Source organism: Carassius auratus, unplaced genomic scaffold, assembly GCF_003368295.1.
Source record: "Carassius auratus strain Wakin unplaced genomic scaffold, ASM336829v1 scaf_tig00011242, whole genome shotgun sequence".
NCBI lineage: Eukaryota > Metazoa > Chordata > Actinopteri > Cypriniformes > Cyprinidae > Carassius > Carassius auratus.
The window spans coordinates 214,759-233,420 of record NW_020524184.1 but is presented as its reverse complement, the minus strand read 5'-3'; the positions used below and the strand labels follow the sequence as shown (position 1 = coordinate 233,420).

Sequence of the window (18,662 nt, the reverse complement as noted above, 5' to 3'; positions counted from 1 at the left end):
CCAAGCTGTTGACTATATTCACATCATATATGAGGACAAGAGCAATCTAAAACAGTCCCATGTGTGTAGCCCTTTTTATTGCTTAATTATAAGCCTACAAATATGCACCAAGGTGATGTTTCAAAGGCCAGTATTTCAAAACAGGAGCCATGTAGAATCTTCATACTTACATATGTTACTCTCTGGGTCAAGACCTTTCTAACAATGTATGTGGTTTAGCTCTACGACAAAGTTTTAATTTTCTCATTTCACATGCACAAGCCATCTCGGGTGTAGTTTCAGAGAGCTATTTGAAGGCTCAATAGCCATAGCCTATATAAAAAGAAGCTATTTGCTTGTTTGTTTGTTTCTGACTTTGTAAACAGATTTATGAACCCACAACATGACAAATACCTTGTCCGCACACACACACACACACACACACACACACACACACACAGAGAGAGAGACTCATTTTGCATTTCTGTTTGGTACACACATGGCTTATATATATATGCTATCTAATTATGGGTTGGTTCCCCCAAAAATGAAAATTCTGTCATCATTTACTCACCCTCATGTATTTCCAAACCTGTATGAGTTGCTTTCTTATGTTGTACATAAAATAAGATAATTTGAAGATTGCTGGTAAAAGTTAAAGTTTTTACAAGGTTTCTGAGCAGAAGATCATTAAATGTATTCTCTGTCCATGTTACCAAAACTCATGTGTCATTTAAAAAGCATGTTTGAAAGCATGTCAATTAATTTCTTTGCATTCATCTAGATGCAATGTAATTAATAGTTTGGCTATACTAGATATTTTATATGTTCAGTAAATATATAATTTTACAACCCTAATTTGCAAACCAGATAAACTAATCAGATTTAAAATGTATAATTAATTAATTATATATATATATATATATATATATATATATATATATATATATATATATATATATATATATATATATATATATATATATATATATATAATTGACCGACAGCACTTTGAATTGAAATGTAGTCTACCCACGGCAGACAACTGCAAACAAAAGTGGAACACACCAGTCCTCCCTCACATAAACTGACAATAAACTTTATTTATCTGAATCCAAGGAGAAACAATTGATATCCTTAACACAGATAAAATGATACCCTTCACATTTTCTCTTAAATGTTTATCATTAAAATAAAAGCGTAACAGTAATTGTGAAGAAAATACTTCAGAGTGGAAGTAAGCAATGCCATATAAACCATTTAAATTTAAAATAAATAAATTGTAGTGTTCAGCTGTATACCAAAGTTTCTACAAGTACCAGTAACCATCTTTTCAATATATTTTTTATTTGCCAAGCATCTCCTACTGACAGCAAAACTGTGAAAAATATAAAGTTATGTGAAGCATCTAATCCTAACATGAAGTCATACTCTAACCCACTGTTGTGAATATTATGGTGAGGTCCTTGCTAAAACCCAGCCCTACTGAACCAATGATGAAACAGGTGTATATATATATATATAAAAAAAACATGTAGACTCAATTCAGTACAATATAACTTTATTGGTCCCCACATAAGTCCAGTATAAAGGACAACACATTGATGGTGCCAACAAACAACAATAATAAATAAAAATGGGGTGAATGAAAATAACAAAAAGATCACAATTTTCTTCTTACGTGTGAAGTGTGGTCATTACAATAAATTTGCAGCATATGTATGTATTGTGTGTGTGTGTGTGTGTGTTTGTATGGATGGGTTGGGGGCCGTCAACACAGTAAAAACAACCCAAACAAGTAACAAGATACATCTTCAGGGTGTTTGCATGGTGTGTTCACATTTGCAGTGAAGGCACATGTTCTTTTTAAAGCCACATGCTGTGTGTGACCATGATTGGCACACTGTGCACTGAGACCATGAACGCCACTTCTTTCTTGCATTCTTCTTCTTATCATCAAAATGGACGCAGCAGACACAGCACAAATTGCCTCCATCTACCAAAGGAAAAACACAAATATTTTGAAAGTCAAGCCAGTTAGTTTAAATCATACTCATCACTATATTTAAAGCAACATCTCAAAGGCAGCTTGTTCATTTTTAACTGTTGCCAAAGGAATATGTGGGTATTGTACATCAATTCATCTCAGATCTTTAGGAAAACTCTGGGTTTTTCGTTTCAGAAATGGATGTAAATCAAATCTGAAACAGAGGGGTAACTACATTTTAATTTAACAAATCTCATGACCACTTTTTTCTTCAGCTGCTTCCAGTTTGAGATGGTGGTATGAGTCTTTGACAATTTCTTCAATGTGAGAATATTTGATGTTGATAGCCTTGTAAACAAAAATCAGCTGGAATATTTTTAATAATGAAATTTTAATAAAAGAGATAAACAATCCAGTTGTCTAACACAATTTTCTGCTCACACCACAATTGCTGTTGATCATCCTTCCATCTAATACTTTAAGAATACCACTAATGCTTAGCAAATGAATCCTGTTTCCAAACCTCTAACAAATCCCTCACCCAGTGGCGGCTCCAGACAATTTTGATTGGGGGGGCAATGGGGGGTCCTGGTCTTTTCAAGGGGGGGTCTCATGAAAACCAACAAAAAATACAGTGGACATGGCTAATAACTGCATATTTCTGCTACTAAACAACAAAAACACCTTTGCAATGTAAACAAATGACAGGCTACATTTGTTATTCATATCCTTCACACTGCACTTTCATGTCAGGTATATTATGCATTTTTATTGACATTGATATTTTTACATTTATTTCCAGATAGATATTATTGAGTTTACAGGCTAAAGTGGTCTTGCTGTTGTAAACACTGTTGCTATTGTAGAAAAAATATTTGCATCACATTTAAAATATAATTATATTTTAATTCATTTCTGAATTGTTTTTATTTTTATAATGATAATTCAGAGAATTAGAAAATCTGAATAAGCCTTACCAGTGTTGTGATAATTATTTTTACGTGTTAAAGTACTTTAATATAATAAAAGTTTATTCAAATAACATAAAAAAGACCAGACCCCTTGATGCCTGTGAAACTTTTCTCCCTCAAACAGCACGCTAGTGTTACTTCTACACTACAGGCTACACACAGCAATATAAACAACGTATCTGCATGTTCTCACATCACATCGTTCTTGTAAAATAATAATAAGTAAATAAACACCAAAATCACTTCGCTGAGAATGAAACACCACTTACCAGCTGCCACGATGTTGAAAATATCCTCTAGCAATTAAAAAATGCGCGTGCAGCGTGAGGAATCTTCCCGGTTGGATGAGGTCGTAGTCAGGTGAACGGTCATCATGTTGGTCATTTTATTTACGGCTAAATTATTATTAATAAACTGTACTAATATTATGATTGGGCGTGGGCAGGCATTCACAAAAGTTTATGTTATTACAAAAAAAAAATTGAGGAAATTTTACTTTGACAAAAGGGCACTTAAGGGGCAAAGGAGCAGGTGCTCAAGTGAACCTGTTCTTTCGGACAATTCGATCAAATAAACCAGCTGAAAAAAAAATGGTTCACCGGTTCTTTTGCGCTCGATGTAATGCCGTCATTGGCGATGATTGCCCTTCATTCAAGCCTTTGGTTTACCCGCGCTTATAACATTAGCACAGAATCAGTTCAGAATCAATCACCAAAAGAATCAGTTCGGTTCAGATGCGCTCTGTGTCAGTCTGCTTCACGCTGAATCACGCATGCGCAGTTATCATCAGCTCATCGGTTCTCGAATCGGACACGTCCGACAGAAACGGTTCTCGATTCAGTGTATGAATAAATATCGAAATAATTATTATTTATTATTGTTCTGCGTAGTTTGAAGAGAAACATTTTTGGATCTTTATCCCGAATATATATATTTTTTAATCAGGAAGAGGCTGGGGGGTCAAATGGGGGGTCAAGGCGTTTTTTGGCAGGGTCTTGAGACCCCCCAAGACCCCCCCTGGCGCCGCCGGTGCCCTCACCTCATGTGCCCTCAGTGCTGCTGCCTCTTGAATGTATTTTTGCTTTGCATCTTCCCCCAATGTGGCGCACCTGCCCTTAATATCATTCATTGTGCCTGAGGAAAAACTTAACGCATTAGAGTCAGCATCTCCTTTCTAAAGTAAATTCATACAACGACAATCAGTACTTGGGTTGTGAAAACCATTTATCTGTAACAACTCTGTAAAAACAAGATAGCGTGCAAAGTAGATGACCTGATGATTCTTTTCAATACACTCAGCATTCTTAAACTGATGAATGCAATTTGTGTGAGTGAAGTACTTCCCAAATACTGTCATGAAAAATCTGTTTCATGACGTTTCATGACCCTCATAAACCTTATGTCAACAAGGCCACCATGTATGAAAAGAAACAATTTAGTATAAAAAAAATAAAATTTGTAAACTTTTTAAGTCTTTAAATTTTGTTTCTCACCTTTGTTTTTGAATATGTCCCTATAAAAAAGATTGTAATGCGACAGCTCTCTAATGTGAACTTTGGCCTTTGATGACCGGGGCTCAGACGAAGCATTAGTCATTTGTGATCTTTTGTAATTACCAATCCAGTTCTGAAAAACAAAAAAATAGCAAAAGGGTATTACACCAATTAAACGGAATGTTAACAAAACACTTTGTTTATACAAGCAGTGCAGCAGAATGATTTATTTATTTGACATGATGTTTGTTAGTGTGGCACAAAAGTAAACCTTATTTCTACGACACTGGTGTCCAAACCAGTAGCTGATGCAGCTCTTGGTATTAATTCTGAACCAACTCGTGTCATTCAATCCTTAAAACATGATTTCAGGGTTTCCTTTTGATTCCCATTAATGGGAGTTCTCTCTTGGTGAATAACAACAAAGAAAGAAATAGATAGTCAGTAATAAATCAGTAATAAGAAAAAAGACAGTGTTGCAGATCATACCATCGTTCTCAGACACTCTTGCCTAATGCTTCTAGATCAGCAACTGTACAGCTTTTCTCTCTCGGCCATCTTCAACCTAAAACATAAACAGAGAGAAACTTGCACAAGACAGATTTGTGAACAATAAATTCTAAACAGCCCAAAACCAAATTTTGGATAGTTCAACAAAGACATAGAGCATGGAAGTAATGAAACAAACTTGCCACAGAAGTCCTTGCAACCAGCTGGAAATGTATGCTGTAAAGGGAGACAAAAAAGTTAGTTAAAGAGACATTAATGTAACACAGGCAGGCAGACAGACAGAACTTTGGGTTTTATTTTTCAAGTTCAAGATAGATAGATAGATAGATAGCTAAATAATATAGATAGATAGATAGATAGATATATATTATATAAATATATACACAGCTAGCAAGCTTTAGAGAGAGTGAGAGAGAGAGACAAGACAGATAGACACAGACAGACAGCTAAATATATATATGTATATATATATATATATATATATATATATATATATATATATATATATATATAGATAGATAGATAGATAGATATAGATATAGATAAATTATATAAATATATACACAGCGAGCTAGCTAGTATAGAGAGAAAGAGAGAGACAGACAGACAGACAGACAGACAGACAGATAGATAGATAGATAGATAGATCCAAACCCACAGAACTTTATTTTACACTCTAGTCAAGATCCCAAGGTTTCCAAACATCCGTAAAATACATCTTGTTTGATATTTCTCTCAAGTCAATATGGGTTACATTAGTCCTATGATCAGGCTTCAGTGAGGTGTTATCGAGCATACACAATAGCCTGTAAAAAAGTCATTTTGACAGTTTAACTCGAAACTAAATTCCCCCATTAGATTCAGACGTAAATACACACTCATATTAGCAACGTTAATGCTCACATAAAGCATGCAACGTTAACATAACGACACGCTAATAACGTAATATGATCTAGCGATAACGTTTGCAGACACATCGCAATACGGTTATCACATGTCAACAATAATGACACGCAATACAAGTGTATGCATTGTTTTCCATTACAGTTTAAATGCTCAGTTTTATAATTTTAATAGTCTTACCTGAAAATATTAAGCAGGAAATATCGCAACGTTGCCGCTTTCGTCCAGTAGACTTCCGATTACAGGTGAGCAGGAATTCTGGGATTGGATCTGGAGTCTTCTCCATATATTTGTGGGTGATCAACCATTTGAATGGATGATCACGGCCTTCTGAGCCTACTAGTAGGTGCAGGAGGCCCCTCCTGGCCCATTTCTATGGGCTGATAACCGCTGATAACGTTCGAATCGGGTGCATGAAAACTGATTGGCCCCCCAGTGTGCCCCCACATTTCTACTTGTCTGTCACTCACAAATTCAAATTATAATCTTTCAGTTTAGTAAATAACTCAGGATTGAGTCGCGATGCTTCTCAACGAGGACCAGGAATAGCGAGCTGCTGTTTTCCAACGAAAAAAGCACCTATTTTAAATAGCTTATGTTTTTCGATTAGCGAGTTGTTGCAGTGCAAGAAGTGTTTGGTACTAACGTTAACGTCTTTCGGTGTTAGACAGACCAAGTTCGATGACGATGTTATCTATAGAGCAGACCAAGATGCTAATCATTATATTTACTATGCTCCTCTGATGCTGAATGTAAAAGGGGTTTACTGCGTTACGATTTACTTATTTTTCGGCCGAACAAGCCGATATAGGCAACAACGCAATTTAAAGCAATGGTTTGAAAAAAACTATAATAACAATTCTAATAAAGTCATTATTGAATCATGCAGTCGATTAGCGACTTTTTTCACTCAAGTGAGGTGACGAAACAAATCTTGAATGTTTATCTAACGCTCCACACTTGAGACTTTTTTTTAAAGTCTATATGGGTGAGCTGGGGCGCTGTAAAGGGGGGTAAACGATGACGATTCTCGGGGCCCATGACTAAGAGGGGGCCCAGAGAAGCCCCCAATAAAATTGTGTTGCTAAAAAAAATATTTGATAGTAAAAATTATTAACTTTAAATTATTGCATTTGCTGTTTCCTGGTGTCAAAAAAACTTATTAAACACAAATGTCCAAGGCCCCTCTCCCCCTCTCGATTATCATAAAATGGTTCGGTCCGCCCAAATTGTATCCAGTAACCAAGGCAACACAATAGCGCCGGCAGATTCAACTTGACATAGGATGTGAAAATGCCTCAAAAATCTGGAAGTCAAAAACGGAAAGAGAAAAAATAAAAATAAAAGAAGTGAAAGAGGCAAAGGGTCGACAGTATGTTACCCAATATTTCACAAGAAAAGGTGGGTTTGTAAGTAACGTTAGGCCTAAATTGTTAGTGGAATGCCCGTGACAATGATCGTAGCCTACGGCACTTTTTTTGTGCGTACGCACGCTTTGTACACGAGGCCCTAGGTCTCTACGGTATCATTTTTCGATAAGTTGGCACGTTTCGACAGAGCAGGGTGCAGCGGGTGCACGGCTTTGCCTCACATGCAGCCGGTGTCGGCATCTTTGTACGAGGCGGCACCCACTTTCAGCACCCGGCTGCGGTCCACGCTGTTGCACCTGTCTTGCAAGCAGTCTAACTTCATGAACTCGAACTATCCGCTGTTCACGAGTTCACACTTACATATAATTAACTGAATATTATAATGCATATTTGGCGTGCTGTCCGGGGAAGGGGCTCCGAGCTCGGGAATGGCCCGAACCTAGAGTACCCCCCCCGTATATGAAAGTGTAAAGTGAACTCTAGTGGAGGAGAAGGGGTGGAGGGGGGATGCTGATAAACCGTCAATAGAGACAGGTAGGCTGATTCAGCTGTATTTGTACCCTAAGGTTGATTATCTTGAGTGGTTCCACCTGTGCTAATTAGGTTAAGTATCTGACGTGCTTCTCCCGAACCTTGTTATGAAACTACATTTCACGAGTTCACACTTACATATAATTAACTGAATATTATAATGCATATTTGGCGTGCTGTCCGGGGAAGGGGCTCCGAGCTCGGGAATGGCCCGAACCTAGAGTACCCCCCAAAAAGCTAAAGAGCAGGAGGACAGCCGGCCGAACTAAAGACCCCCCAAATGAGTGCCACGTTTGGCGGGCTGGCATCGCGAGAAAGGGTCTGAATGTTTGTCCAGTGGGCCTGTGATGGCGGCTCACTGTACCTGGACTGACGGGCCCTGCTGGCCTGCAACGGGGAGCAATTGTAATTTGGAGCGACTGATCAGGCGAGTTTGTGCCTTTCTCCGCTGTGAGACCATTGCTCGCTGGACCGAAAGAGAAAACAGGAAAGAGAGAAAATGAAAGCTTGACCGGGAGATTTTCTCAGACTGCGTCCGTTGTGAGACCAAATGCTCGCTGGACGAAAGAGAAAACGTAAGTGCTCTACCGGGAAAGTTCTCGCTGCGTCCGCTGTGAGACCAAATGCTCGCTGGACAGAAAGAGAAAACAGGAAAGAGGGAAAATGAGAGCTTGACCGGGAGATTTTCTCACACTGCGTCCGTTGTGAGACCAAATGCTCGCTGGACGAAAGAGAAAACATAAGTGCTCTACCGGGAAAGTTCTCACTGCGTCCGCTGTGAGACCAAATGCTCGCTGGACAGAAAGAGAAAACAGGAAAGAGGGAAAATGAGAGCTTGACCGGGAGATTTTCTCACACTGCGTCCGTTGTGAGACCAAATGCTCGCTGGACGAAAGAGAAAACGTAAGTGCTCTACCGGGAAAGTTCTCACTGCGTCCGCTGTGAGACCAAATGCTCGCTGGACAGAAAGAGAAAACAGGAAAGAGGGAAAATGAGAGCTTGACCGGGAGATTTTCTCACACTGCGTCCGCTGTGAGACCCAATGCTCGCTGGACGAAAGAGAAAACGTAAGTGCTCTACCGGGAAAGTTCTCGCTGCGTCCGCTGTGAGACCAAATGCTCGCTGGACAGAAAGAGAAAACAGGAAAGAGGGAAAATGAGAGCTTGACCGGGAGATTTTCTCACACTGCGTCCGCTGTGAGACCCAATGCTCGCTGGACGAAAGAGAAAACGTAAGTGCTCTACCGGGAAAGTTCTCGGTGCATCCGCTGTGAGACCAAATGCTCGCTGGACAGAAAGAGAAAACAGGAAAGAGGGAAATGAGAGCTTGACCGGGAGATTTTCTCACACTGCGTCCGCTGTGAGACCCAATGCTCGCTGGACGAAAGAGAAAACGTAAGTGCTCTACCGGTAAAGTTCTCGCTGCGTCCGCTGTGAGACCAAATGCTCGCTGGACAGAAAGAGAAAACAGGAAAGAGGGAAAATGAGAGCTTGACCGGGAGATTTTCTCACACTGCGTCCGCTGTGAGACCCAATACTCACTGGACGAAAGAGAAAACGTAAGTGCTCTACCGGAAAAGTTCTCGCTGCGTCCGCTGTGAGACCAAATGCTCGCTGGACAGAAAGAGAAAACAGGAAAGAGGGAAAATGAGAGCTTGACCGGGAGATTTTCTCACACTGCGTCCGCTGTGAGACCCAATACTCACTGGACGGAAGAGAAAACGTAAGTGCTCTACCGGGAAAGTTCTCACTGCGTCCGCTGTGAGACCAAATGCTCGCTGGACAGAAAGAGAAAACAGGAAAGAGGGAAATGAGAGCTTGACCGGGAGATTTTCTCACACTGCGTCCGTTGTGAGACCCAATGCTCGCTGGACGAAAGAGAAAACGTAAGTGCTCTACCGGGAAAGTTCTCGCTGCGTCCGCTGTGAGACCAAATGCTCGCTGGACAGAAAGAGAAAACAGGAAAGAGGGAAATGAGAGCTTGCCCGGGAGATTTTCTCACACTGCGTCCGCTGTGAGACCCAATGCTCGCTGGACGAAAGAGAAAACGTAAGTGCTCTACCGGGAAAGTTCTCGCTGAGTCTGCTGTGAGACCAAATGCTCGCTGGACAGAAAGAGAAAACAGGAAAAGAGATAATGAGAGCTTGACCGGGAGATTTTCTCACACTGCGTCCGCTGTGAGACCCAATACTCACTGGACGGAAGAGAAAAGGTAAGTGCTCTACCGGGAAAGTTCTCACTGCGTCCGCTGTGAGACCAAATGCTTGCTGGACAGAAAGAGAAAATGGGAAAGAGGGAAATGAAAGCTTGACCGGGAGATTTCTCACACTGTGTCCGCTGAGAGACCCAATGCTCACTGGACAAAAGAGAAAACGTAAGAGCTCTACTAGAACAGTTCTCGCTGCAAGACCAAATGCGGGAGATGCAGACAAGGCTCATGCAGGAGTGGACACTGTTGCGGCAGCGGGGAGATACAAAAAAGGCTCCTGCGGGAGCAGACACTGCTGCGGCAGTGGGGAGATCTGTGGCAGTGAGGAGGTACGGGAAAGGCTCCTGCGGGAGCAGACGCTGCTGTGGCAGTGGAGAGATACGGAAAAAGCTCCTGCGTGGGCAGATACTGCAGTGAGGAGGTACAGGAAAGGCTCCTGCGGGAGCAGACACTGCTGCGGTAGATATTGGCTGCGGGAAGAATAAAAAGGGTTAGTAACATTTGATGGGGCAAGCAAAAAATGAATGGGTAGCCTACTGTGTTACCAGCTTAGCAATTGGTTGCCTGATTTGACAATTCCTCAAGCATTGTCCACATTATTATGTTACTGTTGGAAAAGCATCTTTTCCTCTCATTTGGCCTCCGGGCTCTTAGGCGGTCTCCCGGGCGGATACGTTTGGAAGGCTGTTTTCACGTTGTTGTATGGACAGTCACCCCCCAATTTGCATGGAGACGGAAATTACATACCCAAATAAAAATGTTTCTGCTCATGATTCTTTCTGACTAGATACATTATCGACGTTTGTCCATGAGCTGACACTTCAACGTTTTACCGTTCAGGAATAGGAATCGTATTCCTGATATAATTTACTAAATAACTGTCACTGAAAATATGTTTTATCGAAATATTGGTCAAATATCGAAGCCAGAGTCTTTAGACTTTCAATTGATGCACGGTTTATCCATATCAAGTCAGAGTGAAGGTTAAAGTGCTGTGGAAGTGAAACAATAATAAACTGGGGCCGTCGGCGATGCTTGCAAGCAAATGGGTTAATAGCAGTTATGTGCTATTCTAAGTGGTTTCTAAAGATATTTACTTGCCTGTTTTTCATATTACGGTCCTGAAAAGGCGACCGTACGACCGACCGAAAACACAGGGCAGATGCATTTTACATGAATTTTGAGTGATCACTAAATAAGTCCCTAAATAATTTGGTCCTGCCAGAAAAATTGCATGGAGATAATTTTTTTTTTTTTTTTTTTTTTTTACTTATCATGGAACATTATTGTATCATTTTAGTGAGGTTTAAACGTGCTCGGTAAGGCAAATGTAATGTCTTGGACATTTCAGTGTGGATGAAGACTGGAAATAATGCCTTTGTTCGTGGTTAAATGTGGCATTATCATCTGACGGATCTACTTTTGTATCTGTAGTCCAAATCTATGCGCACTCCACACTCCAGATCAGCAGGTGGCGGTAATGCATCTTTACGCTGGTTTGCCAAAACCACCACAAAACACTAGTAGAAGATGGAACTGCGTCATGACGTCATTTAACAAACTTTAGCCGCGAACCTGCTTTTAGATGCAACACTTTGGATGCCAACTGCCGTAAAATCCAATGAACCTGCTTTTAGAGTTTTCGCCTGAAAATGTGTTGGTTAACATCGCGCGGTCAAACTGCAACTCGGCCGGAACGCCGGTGTGAAAGGCTGAGTCGCAACGGGAAGTGAGAGCCTTGTTGCCGTGAGAACTTGGGTGCGGCCCAGGCTGGTTGGATTCCAGCTCGAGGAGAGCTCGGTCTCGGACGGCATGATAATTGTGTCGAGCGAGCGAGCTCGGAGCTTGCACGGTCTATTGGCCACGACTTGTGGCTTGACGAGGAGAGCAGCTGTCGCGATGACGCTTAATGCTGCTCAATGGTCGTGTTTGACTGGGTAGGAAAGATCGCGGGTCCGGCAAAAGCAGCAGGTCTTATAAATCCCCGGTGAAGCTCTCTTTGTTGGTACGAAAAATGGGTCCGTGGTAAGGTGACAGACGAAGCGAACCGGCATGCTGATAAACCGTCAATAGAGACAGGTAGGCTGATTCAGCTGTATTTGTACCCTAAGGTTGATTATCTTGAGTGGTTCCACCTGTGCTAATTAGGTTAAGTATCTGACGTGCTTCTCCCGAACCTTGTTATGAAACTACATTTTGTGAGGTTTCAGTGCCTCTCTTGAAGATGATGTGGAGTTGCATTACTACACTGTCCCCTATATTGTCAAAGACAGCATGATTCATCTCTGCCAACCATCTTCACATAATACTTTATGTTTTTATGGCATATGACACTGTAATTTGCATTAGTTTATGATTGTCTGATCACAAACGATCTCATTGGGAATCCCGAGAAAATGTATATAGGTAATAAAAAAAATATTTTATTTTACCATGATAGGTAAAAAAAAAAAAAAAAATGATAGCTTGAATAAAAAAATTAGGTTTGGATAAAAGCGTCTGCTAAATTCTACCAGAATTGGTAGGTCACATTTTCTGACACGAAATTCATTTAAGCATTCGTCTTCCTCCATGTAATCAACGTTAAAAGGCAAGTATTGCTTACATGGTAAATCTAGGTTTTTAGACTTATTTACATCATACAATATTAAAAACTCCTCTTCTGACAAAAGATTGTCATTTAATGCCAAAAGCAATCCTTCTCTTGCTTTTTTAAATGACATTTTTTTTGTATCTCAATAAGTGAATTAATGCCGCGTTGCGCTGTCCTGTTTACCGTTGCTTAGTGATTTTTACGTTCTTGGCTACGGCGGTGTGACAGCAAACTTCCGGTCGCTGTAGCCGCTCCATTCGCAGCTGTTGCTTAAAGTCCCTATTATCTGATCCAGACCGTCGGCAAAACTCATTTTAAAACAGCGCAAAATGACTGCCTCTGGACGTTATAGGTAGAAATGATTATATTTTTGTTTTTATATCCACAATAAATATTTAAACTTGTTTTAATGAAAATTCGTGTAGTTTTAGGAAAAGTCAGGGAGCAGCAAGGCTTTGTGATTTATTTAGACAGAATTATTGAATACGCAAGTTTCAAAACGGTCAAAATGATGACGTGTTCATTCTAGTGTTAAAGATAATTACCATAAGTTTAAATGTTGCGGTTAAAATTAATGCTGGTGGCCGTTCTAATGGTGAAAGTGCATGATAAGGGAACTCAATTTTCTCAAATGCACTTTCAGTGTTTCCGTTACATTTCAACTGTCATGTTAAAAATATTAGGTTAGATTAGATTAACTTTATTGTCATTGCCAGTGTACAGTACAAATATGTACAGTACATTCATACAATATAAATATATGTGAATACACTATATGACACATGTACAGCTATGCACAGTATATACATTATACAGTACTGAAGTAGTGCAGTATTACAGAGGACAAATTACGGGTGTGGACATGGGATGGAGTTCAATTGTCTGATTGACTTAAATATATGAGAAGATAGTCAAAATACCAGAAAAGAGCATGATTTTATGTAAATTAATATTAAAAAACTCTCAGCTGTGTGGGGGTGCCCAGTCAAGATTCTTTTCATGGGGCCCAAAATCCTTAGCAGCGCCCCTGTGGGTGAGACACATGCAAAAACATCGTTTTTTTTACTGGTCAATTTTGAGATTTGGGGCTGTTTGGCTTCAGTAACATGTCTCCTTTCAGACTTGTGGTGAAAAAAAAAGTCCGAAATACACATATAGGTCTTTATTTTTCTACACCTTTAGTCTATTTGCGTCTGTAGATTCCTAAAAAATTCAGTTGCCGTTCTAAAATAACCATGGTGCTCCGCGATTGCTGTCTGCACACTGGAAAGCTCTCTCTCCCTCCCTTCACAGAAGTTATTGACAAAACGTCATTTGATGACACCCAGAAACATTCTCAAAAAAATCATACATAATTATTTAATGCATGATTAAATAGCAAAATAAATAATTAATACTAAAACAACACTGGACTAATTAAGCTATTCTAAACTGTTTTATAGGATCCACATATTTTACATGTTAAACTAAAGCTACCTTTTTGAACAAGTAGCTTTCTAACAAAGTATGGATATATGATATTTTTAAATCAATATGCTCAAGATTAATTAGCCTTGACATAAGTAGATTTTGTTTATTCATCAATGCAAATTTACTGCAACTGCTGCTATGCAAATTGAATGGGATGTGGATAATAAACAAAAACGTATTATGAAATTATATTAGTTATATTAATTAATGAATTGTGTATTTTTTCTGTGAATTATTAATGTTATTCTGCATTTATATAAATATGGCTATTATATATATATATATTATATAAGGCTATTATAAATAAATACTATTATTATTATTTGTGAGTTGTACACTATTCATACATTGGATTATTTTATTTATTACAGTTTTTCTTTCACTTTTGTAAAGTGAAAAGTTAATACAAATTGTATTTGATTTTTTTTTATTTAGAGCAGTGAATAACTGCTATTAAAATATAATAGGGTATCACTGTTTATTACTGATTTTAAAGGTTACTGAACTCTTGAAATGATTTGGATATACAGTTCAAACAACACAAGATTGGCCCCTCTGTATTAATCGTGGCCCCTCTTGTGCCCCCCAGTTGAAAAAATCCTAGAATCGCCCCTGTTGTAGGTAAGTATCCTCTTCATCGAGCGCTCTTTTTTTCTTATTTTATTTAGATGTTAATATCTCGTTACAGTTTTGCTAAGTGAACTCCATTGATTCAGTTCTATTATTCATTTAACAATTCAGTAGTCATCAAGTTTACCATCTCAGTCCTTTAGTGTCACCAAAGGAATAGATCGGTATTGCAGTATAAACACATACAAGTGCAGCTGCAAACTTTTTCTGTATGATGAACTTTTTATATATTTTGTCTTTTTAATACCCTACTAATATACTATATGCATTAATATATTTAAACTAATGTGTTCTTGACAAGCATTGCTAAAATATTCTTTTGAATAATAATACTTTTGAGTCTTTAAAATGTAGCCCACATTTGATATAATAGGCTAACTAACATGAACTCAAAGCATGAAGTAATTTGTTATCTGCACTAGTATTTCTATATCTGCAATTGCTGAGCTTTGTTTTTGTAAATTAACTGGAAAGTTTCCTCTCCCAATCAGTTTCCTTTATGAACATTTTGATGAGTGACCTCATAAACATAGTTTTAAATGAGTTAGAAGAGTCCTAAATGACTGTAAAGAGTTGTGAGTAGAGATGCTCAAACATCACCTGAAAGTCGCTGCATGAAATAAATTATCCATCCGCCAACCCACACCTATTTTCCTCTGATTTTGATATCCGTCCCAAACCTGAGAGAGGCACTGTGTGGAGGACAGAAACCTCATCTGAGCTTTAAGGGGGTAACGGTAACAATAACATAAGAGGCGCTGCTAGATATAAAGCTCTAACAGGGCACATGTCCCTCATTGCTCATAGGCCTATCACTTTTCTTTCTTGCATGCAATAAGTTTACAACATTGAATTATACAAACTTGTGTAACCCACTGATTTAAATTAAATTTGTAGCCAAAATGTGTGAATTAAATAAATGAAAATTTTTTCTCTTGTGGCGACACAAGGACAAGACTCTTGTCTGCTGCTCTTTATAATAAGAGCTTTGCTGCCATCGGCTGGACACATATACAAATGTATTTGATATGAAGTCAAATTAATATCTTTGGTATTTACCCATACTCTGTCTTCCTGCTCCCTCAGGACCCTTAAAGCATGAATTAAAATAAATAAAACAACAACAATAAAATAAAAAATAAACAAGTTGTATTTACATATCAATGTTCATTAAAACACTTTTAAGATAATGATGATGATAATAATAATAATAATAATAAATACTTAATACATATAAAAGTTGAATATGTATATATGTATGTATGTGTGTGTATATATATATATATATATATATATATATATATATACAACTAAATATGTTTTGCTTGTGCAGTAATCTCATATCTAATTTATTCAACAGCTGAAAGTGTCTGATTATAGTGGAGATACTGAGATAAACTTAGTGGCTTTGGGCTGATCATGTGATCTCAACTTGGCTGCCAGCAGTGGGCCTTTCAAAGTAAATAAACTACATAAGGTTCACACAATCAGCAAAGTCACATTTTTGATTGCACATTTTTGAAGATTATGTCGGTTACTGTAGCTGTCTCAGTTATATATTTTTTTTGTGGGTTGCAGCCGTGGCTGAAGTGTTAAAAACATCACAGCTTAACAAAATATGTCAATCTTTAACAACATGTTGCAGTTGTGTGTTTTTGAGTTCTTACCTGGCCAGATGTATCACATTAGCTCCAGTATAAGCACTGCACTCATAAAAATTTAAGTTTGCTTCCTGTCAAATATAGCAAATACTATTAATCTGTGCTTACTGTGTTGAACGAGGTGATGTTAGATAAAGACAGAGCATATTAGATATTATTAATAATTTACTATAATATATCTGTGTGATGGACATCATAAGAGACGTCCACACCTCTGCTCCGCCTCCTTTGTCTGCACTTCTCTCTCATTCTCCTTGTCTGATTTGTTGCCAAGGATCATGACAGGTATAGGGTCGCCTACAACCTCCTGTATGCTCGTCAGCCAGGGGTGGACTGATCTGAAACTGTCCTCCATTGTGATGTCACAGATGACCACCACACCATCCGCCTTACAGAAAAACTGCTTGGTAATGCTGCGATACAGGTCACAGTGACATTGCTTTTTATTAATGCTGAATTTTTATCATCAGTGACAAGTGAGATTATGTTTTGATTACTCTAGACAACAAGCTTTTCAGAGATGCTTAAAAGGATAAGAGTACAGACTGTGGAACAAAAATAAAGAAATCAGACTCAAGCTAAATGTAAGCAATGGAAAGGGAGCTGCAGAGTACAGGAATGCAATAAGTTATATTATTGTTTGAGATTCAGCAGATCAACAGCCTTAAGCATCAGTTTCTTAGTTGTAACACTCCCTTCTTTATAAGGGGTGGGGATTTTTAATGGATCAAACAATGAGACTAAGTTTGATTCTTGCATGTTTTGCCCATTTGATTAAAAGTGTCCTGATGCAGTTTGTTGAGGCTCCAGTAATTCTTGATGTTGTCTTGATGAGAGAGAACCAGCTGAAATCATGTACAGTGCTCTTTCCACCCTCAATACCACGACTGAGGTGCCCTTGAGCAAGGCATCGAACCCCCAACTGCTCCCCGGGCACCGCAGCATAAATGGCTGCCCACTGCTCCGGGTGTGTGTTCACAGTGTGTGTGTGTTTTCACTGTTCTGTGTGTGGGCACTTCGGATGGGTTAAATGCAGAGCACACATTCTGAGTATGGGTCACCATACTTGGCTGAATGTCACTTCACTTCACTTCAACTATGATTAAAAGTATACATTCCTGCACAGGATCCACACCTGAGCTCATCATCTTGGTGACTCGCAAATGCCTGTGCTGGAGGGGCACAGCCTTTTACAACAACAGCAGCCTTGTGCATTGCTCATGCAGCATTCAGTGGCTGGATAGACACAGAGAATAACTGATGACCTGCCTGGATCTGCCTGGTGATCGGAGCAGTTCACCTGTCTCTTAAGTGTTTCTACACTTAGGTCCATCACAAGCATGTTCTCGTTTGCATGGACAACATGGACAGCTGTGGAGTGGTTGTCTTTCTTTATGATTTCGGGCATCTGAACAGTAAAACTGTTTGTTTATAGACCTTTTTAAGGTATAATGCATATTTTAATATTTATGTATTTTAATTGATGTATGCAGTTAATTTCTTATTGTTTTTGTTGTAGATGTTTTACCAGAAAACTGTGATGATGTTGTCATTGTACGACAGTTGTTCGGTGATAAACCAGGTGTGGAATTTAATTTTTTTTTTCCCCTTATTTTTCTTCACATTTTCATGCCATATAAAGTACGTAGTTCAGTGATGACCAAACCTGCTCTTGCAGGCCTGTGCCCAGTAGTGTTTAGCTCCATTTTGTCCCAAAACACCTATCTGGAAGTTTCTGATAGGTGAAGACCCTGAAGACCTTGATCAAATGATTCAGGTGTGTTTGATTGTGGTTAGGTTAGTCTATTTTCTATAGCGACATGTGTGGTATGTTATTAACGCCTTTGTTTAGCCTTTATAATCACTTTACATTATAAATTTCTGTTATCATGAAATCTCATTTAAATTTACTGCTAATATTAATATTTATGTAATGCATTTTAATGAATGTATTGGTACATACATTTGCTCTTGTTTTCCAATAATAGACTATGATGATGTGGAGGAGGAAGCAGGAAAACAAGAAGAAACTGAATAACTCAAAACACACACACTGCCTCAAATCCTCAAAGCTTTTCAGGTTTTAGTGGTCTTATAAGTTTCAATTGTTTTGTTACACCAACAGTGTTTCGTTACTTTTTGTGTTGAAATATACAATTTACATTTTTTTTGATACTTCATAAAAAGTGAAGCCACAACTCTGCCATACTACTTTGCTAGAATTCCCACATATACTGAGTAATTAGGAAATCATATAAATTTAATTAGAAAATGTCACCTAACGAGTCAGCATTTTTATATTTGAAGTCTCACTCTACATTCTTACAATGCAAACATCTTAAGCCTGTAAATGTTT

General features: G+C 38.7%; 1 protein-coding gene and 1 long non-coding RNA gene across 3 annotated transcripts in view; one reads left to right on the top strand and one right to left on the bottom strand.

Moving 5' to 3' along the window:
• Window positions 1–18,662, top strand: part of LOC113073005 (uncharacterized) — a 78,372-nt gene that overhangs the window by 17,602 nt on the left and 42,108 nt on the right. The gene's annotated exons all lie outside the window — the stretch shown is intronic.
• Window positions 1,859–4,973, bottom strand: LOC113073015 (uncharacterized). Of its 2 annotated transcripts, XR_003280429.1 has the most exons (5): window positions 4,920–4,973; window positions 4,702–4,837; window positions 4,431–4,563; window positions 3,977–4,071; window positions 1,859–1,975 (listed from the first exon to the last, which is right to left on the bottom strand). It is a non-coding gene; the product is annotated as an uncharacterized LOC113073015 (long non-coding RNA). The 2 variants fall into 2 exon arrangements; XR_003280428.1 differs by lacking the exon at window positions 4,920–4,973 and having other exon boundaries at window positions 4,702–4,882.